This window comes from Castor canadensis, chromosome 16, assembly GCF_047511655.1.
Source record: "Castor canadensis chromosome 16, mCasCan1.hap1v2, whole genome shotgun sequence".
NCBI classification, from domain to species: domain Eukaryota; kingdom Metazoa; phylum Chordata; class Mammalia; order Rodentia; family Castoridae; genus Castor; species Castor canadensis.
In genome coordinates this window covers 12,926,180-12,936,020 of record NC_133401.1, presented here as the reverse complement: position 1 = coordinate 12,936,020, position 9,841 = coordinate 12,926,180, and the positions used below count along the sequence as shown (strand labels likewise).

The 9,841-nt window shown below is 34.9% G+C and overlaps 1 pseudogene; it reads left to right on the top strand.

The window, feature by feature from the left end:
* The first annotated feature begins 1,007 nt into the window (after positions 1-1,007).
* LOC109674409 (centrosomal protein of 135 kDa-like) lies at positions 1,008-5,563 on the top strand (annotated as a pseudogene).
* Positions 5,564-9,841: the final 4,278 nt, after the last annotated feature.

Genomic DNA, 9,841 nt, shown 5'->3' with positions numbered 1-9,841 from the left:
ACAGGCATTAGTATCTAGAATACATAAAGAACTAAAAAAAATAAACCACAAAACAGCAAATAATCCAATCAATAATGGGCGAGTGAACTTAATAGACACTTCTCAAAAGAAGGATGAATGTCCAATAATTACAATAAAAAATCTCTAACATATTTAGCTATCAGGGAAATGCCAGTCAAAACTACATTGAAATTCCATCTCACTCCAGTTAGAATGGCAATTATCACAAAAACAAGAAATTTTACTGAGGCTATACAGAAATAGGAACCTTTATACACTGTTGGGGGGAATGTAAATTAGTCCAGCCACTATAAAAATCAGTATGGCGACTACTCACACACCTAAAAATAGAACTACCTAATGATCCAGCTAAATCACTTCTAGGTATATACCCAAAGGAATAAAAGGCAGCATATTATAGAGAGACACCTGCATACCCATGTTTATTGTGGCACTATTCACAATAGTCAGGTTATAGAACCAGTCTATGTGTTCATCACAGATGAATATATATATATATATATATATATATACATATATATATATATATATATATATATATATATATACATATAATTATCATTCATCCATAAAGGACAAAAATGTGTTATTTGCAGGAAAATGGGTGGAACTGGAGGTCATCATCTTAAGTGAAATAGACCAGACTCAGAAAGGCAAATATTGCATGTTTTCTCTCATATGTAGAATCTAGATTAGTCAGAAGAGATAAGATCACTACATATGAATATACAATACATTGAAAACATTAACATTTGTAATTTTGTATGCATTGAATATTGTTGAAACTAACTTTGTAAAACAAACACTACTAGACATGAAGAGACAAATGGGTCTAGATACAATAGTGATTTGTACTTCAATTACCCAGTTCTTATCAACATATAGATCTGGGCCAAGTATGATGGTACACTCTATAATCCCAGCTATCCAGGAGGCAGAGACAGGAGGATCATGTTTCAAGGCCAGCTCAGGGAAAAGTTGGCAAGATGCTGTATCAAAAACCAAGCCATACATGGTAGGTAGCCCATGAAGGTGGTCCAAGCTACTCTGGAGAGGGTGGTAGGAGGATCATGGTTCAAGGCCAGCCCAGAAAAAGTAAATGCAGGACCCTATCTGAAAACAAGCTAAAATAAATGACTGGGAACATGGTTTAAGTGGTGCCTAGCAAGCATAAGGTTCTGAGTTTAAGCCAAAGTACTGCAAAATAAAAATCAGCCAGAATCCTCCCTCCAAAAAATCAAAGAAACTTCAGAGTTAAATTGCACCATAGATCAAAAACAGACTTAACAGACATTTATTGAGTGTCCCATACAACAGTTGCCAAATAAACATTCTCAGAAGTCCAGGGAACTGTCTCAAAAATAAATCACAATTTAGGTTATAAAACAAGTCTTAACAAATACAAGAAAATTGAAATAATTTCTTATATCTTATAATAATGGAATAAATTAGAAACCTATAGCAAGAGAAACCAAAAAATATCACATGGAGATTTAACAACATGCTTTTGAATGATCATTGGGTCACTAAATAAATCAGGCAGGAAGTTTTAAAATTCCTACAGTCATCTTACATTTGTATGGAATTGCCAAAATGAAACCCCCTTGTATTCTTAATCCATACCAATTCAAATGACAAAATTATTTTTTAAAAAACAATTCCTAGAGCCAATGAAAATGAAAACTACATGCCAAACACAGTGGGATAGGCGGCCCAGCACGGCCATCACCGTTTGGAGTATGCGGATAAGCTGAGCATTGTCCACTACTCCAGTTACCAGGGCAACCCAGGCACCGCCTACAAGTGGCACGTGGTCTCTCCACACCATCTTCAAACAACTCTAGCTGACTGGAATGGAAGGAGCTGGTGAAAGAGGCATGGACAGAGGATTATGTGACAGCTACCACCGACCTGGTGAACTTTAAGTTTTGAGGTAGGTTTTGGAAGACAACATTACTGCAGCTTCAGAAAGTATGTAAATACCAGAAAAAGATTGGATCCGTTGAGATACCGCCAGACTGTGACAGTGGAGTGTTTGCTTTTAGTAGAAAAACTTTTCAGTGACTTACTTCATGTAACAGAAAACCTGTGACAATCAAAATTATCTTCTGTGAAAGCTGAAAAAGGAAGTGCCAATTTTGAGTTTGTTTTGAAACCCTATAAAACACAAAAATGTAAGATTGGGTAGGGAAAATAATGAGTTATACCTGGAGTTAATGAAACTGATACAGTACTCAGACCAACACATTAAATAGTTAAAAACTACATTGATGAAGAGTGCCCATGAAATAGTTGATCTGAAATTTCTGAATAACCAACAGGCTCATAAACTCAAACTCTTGAAGAGTTTGAGAGCAAAAGCTAAGAATGAAAAAAGTTCAACAGCTTCAAGAAAAAATGTTGTTGTCAAGAAAAGAAACATTGGTTAGTGAACCAATCCCTCCTTCTGAAGTCAGTTCTTACCCAGTTCCTCAGCCAGATGACCCTTAACAGTGCAGACCTACTCAAAGTGGCTGATAACAGAACTCAAGAAGTTCAGCATGAAGTCCAAAATAATGAAAAGTGGAGTGAGAGGTTGTACAGCAAGCAGATTCAACCAGGAGGAGAGATAGTTGCTTTGGATGGTGGTCCCTCCCCAGTGACCTATCTCTGAAGTTTAGGAATAAAACCAATGAAAAGCTCATTTAAATATTCAGATTGACTTTCTTCAGCAAACTAATATACACCTGGAGAAGAACATTCAAGAACTTATGGAAACCAAGGAAACAGTGACAACTAAAGGTGTTAATTTAAGTTTAATGAAATGAAAAACTCTGCTAAGAATTAACTGAAATAGACTGGCTAGCTCAGCAGTTGGAAAGACATAAAAAGTGCTTGAGATAAAGATCTTGAGGAGGCAAAGAAATAAATTAGAAGAAACCTCTATGAAATGCCAAATCTTGAAGAAACAATGACAAAACTTAAATTGCAATTAAACTTATGCCACAAAGAAAAGGAGAGACTGAATGATGTATTCCTTCTGCAATCAGACCTGGAAACTGTTGTTTATCAGCTTAAACAAGAAAGACAAAGACAGCAAAAAGTTTTGCAGTTGCAGAAAGAAAACTTAACTTTGGAAGTTGAGAGAATGATGCCAGAGCATGAAATAAAACATCAAGACAAGTCACCATCTCATTTAGATACCTTTCTGAAAGGTATTGAAGAACTACATTATTATAAGCAAAGCTAGAAAGTTCCCAATATAAAATACAATGGAAATCTTGCTCTACAAATTATTGTGCATATGTAAAAAAATCCAGTATTTAAACACCAGAAAAGGGTGATTACAATTCAGAAATTGGACAGAGATGAACTTCAGCATATTGCTAACTAAAAAGATTTGAAAAATATATGGTTCAAGTATAAATTGTAACAGCAAAAAGAGATAAACTAAGTGTCTTCTATAATGAAGTTCATGAAGTATTATCTTCACTAAGACAGGAATTCACCCAAATCTCATTAGTCTTGTGGAAAAGGAAAAAAAAAATTTTCACTAGCTTACTTAAGAAGAATTGTGACAGAAAAGGAAGACTTAAGGGGAAAGCTTTAAAGTATCTTTAGAAAATCAGAATTGTAGAAGACTACTTAGTATTTGATACATGTTAATCATCAGCTTGAAAATGAGAAACATGAATTACAATATAAAAGTTAATAATGAAAGAAACAATAGAGTCATTTGAAAACAAATCAAAACTCCAAGCTCAAAAACTTAGCCGTATGGCTGGTGACTCATAAGAAAATAGTGATGGATGCCCTTGGATATTAAATAAGCAGTTACAGTGGTCAAGTGATGACTGTCAGCAACAACTTTCCATTAAAAAAAAAGAAATGAACTTGAATCAGCCCAAGAACAAATTAAAATATGTAGTAATGTGTACAATTATGCTATATGATAATTATGTATAGTGGAACCCAGATTTACTGAATTATTAAGGAGTTTTGAACTTAGATACATCAGGTAAACTTGAGAGAAGAGAAAAAGAAATTAGACTGACTAAGAGCTATTCTGTAAGTAAGAATTGTTCTGTATTTTCTCAAAAGATCAGCAAAATTTGCAGCCTGAGAAACCTGGTTCTAGGTGATAAAACAGGTCAGAAAGGAGTGTGCTATGCTTTATTTTATTTAAGGCAGCTTTGTACCCTCTACTCTGTGGTTTTATCTTTTGTTAAGTAATTAATATACTTGGATATGGATATTGGATATGGATATTACATTTTAATTTAGGTGAAAAGTCATGCTAACAAGTCAGCTCACCCATAATGGAGGAGATGAAACAAACTGGGAAACAGTATATGTACATATGGAAATTTCACAAGGAAACCCCCATATGACTATCATGTATTAATAAAAACATTCTTTTTTTTAAAAAGAACAAATTAAAATACTGGAGGAAAAAAAAATCAGTTCATTAACCCTTAAGATGACTTCACAAAATGAAAGGCTCATGTAATGAAAATGACCACTGGTGTTATTGATAAAGAAAAAGGTTTTCTCTAGAAGACTGTAGATGAGAAGAAAGAAATAATCAGAGACTTGCAAGAAACTCTAGCTAATAAAGAAAAATCTATTGCTCAAATGGGGATAACTGTGTCAGAGTATGAATTATCTGTGGACTATCTAAAGGAAACATCGACTAATCAAGACCAGGAGATAAGAAGCCTCCAGTGCCAGCTTGATGCAGATCACAAAGAATTTGATGAAGTAGGAAAAAGTGGAATGATATCTTTTAAGGAATGCAAAAGATTGAAAGATAATCTGGCTGCAATGGCAAGAAAAAACCAGGGAATTTTATTAGAATTGGAAAGAGAAGTGAAAGAAAGATGGAGTAGAATTCATAATTGCATAACTGAGGTGTCATGATGGAAGAGCTTAATAATTGCCAAGAAACTAAAATCAAGATCTTTTAGATAGATTTCAGATGTTTTGTAACCCTGATAAAGATTAGGAGGGGTCACGTCAAGCTGAAAGATAAATTGGCTCAATTCACCCAGAACTTTTTCCTATTGACACAGAGAAGAGACACCTTCAAGAAAGAGTGAAGCTCCTAGAAAAAGAAATTTGTGAGTGCATAAATGTACGTCATGTTTATGAATCTCAGATCTCACCAATGGCAAAGGCCATTTTTACACTAGAAGAGCTAAGACATCAAGAGAATGAGAAAGTCATGATTAGAGAATTTTGCATTGAGCTTGATTCATATAAAGATGTTATGACCCAATAATTGGAGAGGGCTGTGGTAGAATTGGAAAATGTAAAATTAGAATCAGGGCTGTTTAAAAAAATGATTATCAAGTGAGAGGTATACAATTAAAAACCTTGAATCATTGTTGACTACCCATACAGATAAAGAATTTCATTCTCACTTAACCTCCCACGAGAAGGAATAAATTCAGCTACTTAAGAAGTTAATCCTTTCAGAAAGCAAACTAACTTGTCAAAATCAGAAAACACCATGCTTTAGACTAAAGTGGCACAATTGCAAACAGATTATGATACCCTGTAAAGGCTGATTTAAATTGAAAAAAAAATACAAAAAGCTGGGCACAGGTGGCTCGCATCTGTAATTGTAGCTACAGAATTCAGTTGGGAGGCTGAGATTAGGAGGACTGCAATTTCAGGTCAGCCTGGGCAAAACAGTTTGAGAGACCCTATCTCATTGGAAAAATGCTGGGTCATGTGGTTTGTCCCTGTCATCCCAGGGAAGCTTAAAATAGGATCATGGTCCAAGCCACCATGGGCAAAAAGTGAGACCCTATCTCCAAATAACCAGATGTAAAAGAGCTGGAGTCCTGGCTCAAGCAGAGAGTACCTGCCTAGCAAGCACAAAACCATAACTTCAAATCCCAGTACCACAAAAAAAAGATGTGAACAAGAATAAGCAATCCAAGACACGCATCAACATGGACTTCCTACAACACTCCCTAGTTTAGTTTTATATCTCTTTTACTTGCTCCTGATCATACAAATGTACAGTTGTCAGAAAGAATAATGTAGTACAAGTAGTGTAGGTGACTTTATTGTAACCTGACTCACATCCCTTCAGGTATATCCCTAGAAGTGGAATTGATGGAACATATGGCAGTTCTATTTTTAGTTTTCTAAGTAGATTCCATATTGTTTTCCATAGTGGTTGTATTAATTTACGTTCCCACCAACAGGATATGAGGGTTCCTTTTCCCCCACATTTCACCAACATTTCTTGTTTGTGTACTTGATGGTAGCCATTACAAGGTAAGGAAGAATCTCAGCATGGTTTTGATTTGCATTTCCTTTATGGCCAGGGATGTTGAGCATTTCTTCATGCTTTTTTTGGCCATTTGTACTTCTTCCTTTCAAATAGCTCTGTTCAGTTCATTTGCCCATTTCTTCATTGGATTATTGTTTTTTTGGGAGTTTAGTCTTTTGAACTGGTTGTTAACCCCTTGTCAGATGTATAGCTGGCCTCTTCAATCTGGTGGCCATTTCTTTTGTTGTGCAGAAGCTTCTAAGTTTCATGTAGTCCCATTTGTCAGTCCTTTCTCTCAGTTGTTGAGGCATTTATGTTCTATTTAGGAACTCATTGCCTATACCTATTTGTTTCTGTGTTTTCTCTGCTCTTTCCTTCACTAGCTTCAAAGTTTCAGGTCTTTTTTTTTCATTTATTCATATATTCATACATTGTTTGGGCCATTTCTTCCCCCTATCCCCTGCCTCTTCCCTCTCTCCCCCACCCCCAAAGTTTAGGTCTTATATTAAGGTCCTTAATCCACTTTGAGTTGATACTTGTATCTGGTGAAAGATATAGATCTAATTTCAGTTTTCTGCATACATATATCCAGTTTTCACAGCAATATTTGTTGAAGAGGCTGTCTTTACTCCATTGTCAAAAAGTCTGTAAAGGAAGGAGATACAAGAATGTATATTGAAAGCTGTTGAAAAATGAAGGGAGGGAGGTAAAAGGGTAACAGAGAGTAATGGAAGTGGTTGAATGAACCAAAGTAAAGCACAAGCACAGTGGGCATACATTGAGAAACCCCTTTGAACATCAACTTAAATATGTTAATAATGAAAGACAGGATGTAAAATAGGTGTAATATATGTATGTGGGGAGGTACTAGTGGGAGGAGGAGGGTGAATGAAGGAAATTAAGGTGAGGGACCTATGCTTGATGGACTTCATATACCTATATGGAATAGAGCAAAGAAACTTCTTCTAATTGCTTTAAGTGGAGTGGGGAGGGGGTGGTGGTAGGGAAACAATGAGGGTCATGTAACTAACATACAATATAAGTCTAATCAGAATTGTCATTATGATCCTCCCCATAATGAATACATCCTAATTAAAAATTTATTTTAAAAAAATCAAGTGGGTGTAGCTGCCTGGATTCATATGTGGTTCTTCTACTATGTTCTACTGGTCTTCATATCTGTTTTTATGCCAGTACCATGCTGTTTTTATTGCTATGGCTTTGTAATATAGTTTGAAGTTGAGTATTGATACCTCTAGCATTGCTCTTTTTGCTCAGTGTTGCCTTGGTGATTCACTTCATGACCATAAGAAATTTCTTTTAAAAATTAGTTTTCTCTTAAAATATTGAACATTCGAAATTTTGATAGATATTTTAAACAATTTTAAATTATGGAGTTTCGTATAGTCTCATAAACATTCCTGTCAATGAAAAAAACTGAGGGATATAGCAAAGAGGGAAGTTTATAGCTGTAAGTGCCTACAATGGAAAATCCGAGTAATCTCAAATGTATATCCCAGTGATGCATCATAGGATCATATAAAAACAATAATAAGCTGAACCCAAAATTAGTAGAAGGAAACAAAAGATTAGGGTGAAGATTTATGAAAAGGAGATTAAAAGAACAATACAAACAATGAATGAAACATTGAAAAGATGAACAAGATTGAGAAACCCTTACCTAAACTAGCCAAAGGAAAGAGAGAACAGAAGGGCAGAACAGATTCTTTCTGGGGGGGTTGGTACCAGTGGAATGGGGTAGGATGTGGGGAGAGGGTATAGGAAGATGAATATGGTGCAAATACTGTGTACACATGTATGTAAATGGAAAAATGAGACCTGTTGAAACTATTCCAGGAATGCGGGGAGGGGAAATGAAGGAGAATGATGGAGGGGTGAATTCAACTATCATATAAGAACTAGTGTAAATGTCACAATGTAACCCCAGTGCAAAAATAAAAAAGAATCATGATATGTTTAGGAAAATAACAATTATGGAAAGTTATAGAATTTTTAATTCCAGAAATCATTAAAATGAAACCTCTAACAAAATACATCTTGTTCTTGGTTTTGGGGAAAAGGTAGGTTCAAACATTTTTATTTCATTTATACATATTTATTAAAAGATTTTCCATGTGACATTGCAAAATCATCTTATTTCTCTTATATTTTGCTATAATACATGAATTCACTCAATACAATTACCATCATAACTCAAATGACATTCTTCACAGCAACAGGAAAAAAAACTTCCTAAAATTCATATAGAAGCACAACAAACCCTGAACAGCCAAAGCAATCCTAAGCAAAAAGATCAATGCTGGAGGTGTCACAATACCTGATTTCAAATTATACTACAGAGCCATAGTAACAAAAGGAGCATGGTACTGGTACAAAAAGAGACATGTAGACCATGGGAACAGAATACCAGGTCTACAAATAAACAAATCTACAGTCATCTGATTCTCAACAAAGATGGAGAAAAGACAGCCTCTTCAAAAATGGTGCTAGGAAAGCTAGGAAAGTCATCACATGTAGATGACTGAAACTAGATCCCTATCTCTCACCCTGTATAAAAGCCAATTCAAAATGGATGAAAAAATCTTAATGTACAACTTAAAAAATTTGAAATTGCTAGAGAAAAACAGGGATAACAATTGAAGATATCAGCATAAGCAACCACTTTCTGAACAGGACTCCAATGGCTCTGGAAATAATAGCATTATTGGCATATAATCAAATTTAAAAGCATCTGCACAGCAAAGGAAATAATCACCAAAGTGAAAGAGGTGACCAACTGAATGGGAGACAATCTTTAACAGCTGTGTATCTGACAAGGACTTAATGTCCAGAATACATTAAGAACAAAAAAACCCCTAAAGCCAAAAGAACAAATAAACCAATTAATAAATGACAAATGAACTGGACAAATATTTATTAAATGAAGAAATACAAATGGACCATTTAATTTAATGTAGCGAGGAACACACAAAAAATGACCAAATTAACCATTGTTAGTAGTAGTGTTAGATCACATATTCACATAATCACATGATTTATATATGATACTACAATAAAACTTATCTATTTTGTGTATGATTCTACAATCTTTTGCAAATGCACAGATTTACTACTCCAGCCAGGATACTGAAAACTAAAACAGATCAAAGAATTACCTGTGCTTTCCTGTTCTGGCATCCAAAGATCTGTTTTCTGCTTGATTATTTGTGGTCTTTTCCAGAATTTCTTATAAGTGCAATCACACAGTGTATAATCTTTTGAGACTGAAGTTGTTTTCATCTAACATGAAATAATCACACTTTTTCTTTTGTGTTTCTCAGTGGTTTCATCATGTGGATGAGCCAGACTTGGCTCCATTCACCTTTGTAAAACATTTGTGTTGCTTCTAGTCTCTTATATTATAAAATAAAGGAGCTATAAATATTTGTGTACCTTATGAAAGAGGAGGAGAATGCCTGAGTTGTGGCTGCAAGCTAAAAATGGACAGAGGCTTATGATAGCCGTGGTCAGGGGTGATCTTTATATATGGTAGAG